A 2581-nucleotide genomic window follows, 5' to 3' on the forward strand; every position below is an offset into this window, starting at 1 on the left:
CAGTTCTAGCAGCTGGGAGTCGTGACAGCTGCGTTCTGGGGGCTGGAGGCGGGAGGATGAGAGCGAGTGTACATGTGAGCAGGCTTTCCAGTCCCTTCCTGGAAGGACACTTAGCCTGTTGGCTGGAGGCCCGGTCCTCAGGACCTCATTTTACTTTAATTACATCCAGGAAGCATTTGCCCTCTCTCCAATTACAATGACACGGGCTTGGGCTTCAACTTACCAACTTAGGAAGAACACAACTATTTAGTTCAAGATACAGGCGCACACTTATGTAAGTGGGAAAACAAAGGTTACTATGTCTTTACTTTAAGCAAGCACCCTAGATATTGATCCTCCTTCGGTTTCAGCTAAAAAAACTACAAGTAAAACCTTGAGAAACAGCAACTTTTAAAATTTGGATAAGGTCATTTCAATTGTCATGCTTAAATAGTGCTTGTTCTTCCAAAGCGTTGGCTTTTAAATTTGAAAGAGTATTTTTTTATTCATACTGCAGTGATTTGAAACTTAGGTTGATGGACAAAAACTCTGTACTTTCCCTAATCCTTTCTTCTGAATACAAATCAGTAGCAAATAATATTTTAGAAACTGCGAATTAAATACCTCTGATAATAAACTACTTTCTAGATCTTTCAAGCACCTCCAGAATGCTTTCCGTACAAATGCTTGATACCATTATCCTTTTTAAAAGTATGCTAGATGCACACATGAAATGATTGACCTTGAGAATACTAAGAATAAGATGTGGTCCACAGTTTCAAACTTGGCCAAGAGATCTACTTAGCACTCATAGATGCTAACATTCTCTGTGACAATGACAGTTTTACTATAGCTGAAACATTCAGGGAAGAATTCCTGGAGAAGGTTAGAATTGAGTTAGGATTTTATAGGACCTAGACAACTGGCAAAGGAGAGGAAGATGACTGTAGTTTTTCTTCCTTTCTTTTTTTCTATTTGAGACAGGGTCTCTATGTAGCTCAGACAGACCCCAGGCTGGCCTCAAACTTGTGATCCTCCTGCCTCAAGTGCCAGCATTACAGGCACACCACACCACCATGCCTGTGACAACTGCTCTTGTCTCTCCCATTGTGAAGATCTCTACAACAGTACTTTGCAACATACCACTAGTCCAGCATTAATTGCTAAATGTTCTCTAAAACAATGAAATAGTTTATAATTCAATGTAGCCTGAAATAATTTATAATTCAGTTGTGTCATCAGTTCAGACTGCCCTCAAACCAAACTGGCCCAAATTCAAGCACTCTTACCAATCAACACAGTGATTTATTTTTATTGAAAATACAAATAATAAAGAAAAAATAAATTAAAAATCATTCCATATCCCTTTACACTCATACAAGTTTATTTTGCGTATTACCGCCCACATGCATAGACTAGTCACAATTTTGGTGTGCGTACAATTTTGCATTGTGCTTATCTTACCACATCAGAGACACATCCATGCTTCTACACAGATTTCCAAATAATTATTTCCACACCAGTATACGTCCATATTTTTATTAGCTTACTTTCTTCCTTGACATGTAGACTTTTTCCAATTATTTTGCTATTATAAAAATATAGACATAAACATTTTCATTCATTTACTCTTTTGGGGGGTATTGTTCTTCAGTTTAAAAATATGAGTGGAATTTATGGGGCAAAGGATATGGTCATTTTTATGGCCCTTGCTATGTAGTACCATATTGTACCCCCAAAGGGGTTTATCTATTTAAAATACCATCTGAAATGTATGCTAAGCAGTGTCTTTCTAAAAGTTTTAAAGCCAGAAGTAGCTTTAAACTACAGTATTTAAAGTGAAAAGTAATTACTGTTTCTTTAAAAAAAAAAAAAAAAGGTGTGAAACAGCTGGCCTCATAGGTAGCTAAAAGTTCAGCTGCCATAAGCGAAGCAGTGCTTCCTGCCTCCTCTCCAGTTATGGCCCCTACAGGAAGTGAGCCTGCAGGTGCACAGGGGAAGATGGACAAAGGTGTTTCTAGCCCAGAGGCTCCCGTCACCCAGGTCTCCTCTGGCTGCAAAGGTTGAGAGACCTATATTGTACTAACACACCTACGACCCACAGTGATGGTGCGCATGGATCTGGAAGTGGTGATCACAGGTAGGTTCGTGGCTCAAGTTCCACACTCTAGTTAGTGGCAGAGCTGGGAAATGAATATAAATTTCTTCTCATCAATGCATTTTCTTTGATATCACAACTGTTGTACATGCTTTACATGCTTTCTTTTTTTCTTTTTTTGTCCTGGGAATCGAACTCGCAACCTCACGCTTGCCAGGCAGGCACTGTGCCGCTGAGCTATATCCCTGGCCCTACATGCTTCCTTGCTCACAAATTCAACATTACCTGTAGACACTGTATCTATATCTTAAGGAGAGGATTCTCCAACATGCGTGAAGACATCTAAACTAGCAATTTACATCAAGGCTAAGAATTAAAAATAGCCTTTAGCATCAGCAAGTATTTGACTATTTTCTCTGCAATTTTTCAGACATGGTATTCTTTTAAGTTTAGTTTATAAACTTTTGGAACAGTAATAATCTTTTTTTTTTTTTTTTTTTTTTT

Source organism: Chinchilla lanigera, unplaced genomic scaffold (assembly GCF_000276665.1).
Source record: "Chinchilla lanigera isolate Chin_1 unplaced genomic scaffold, ChiLan1.0 scaffold00048, whole genome shotgun sequence".
Classification (NCBI taxonomy): domain Eukaryota; kingdom Metazoa; phylum Chordata; class Mammalia; order Rodentia; family Chinchillidae; genus Chinchilla; species Chinchilla lanigera.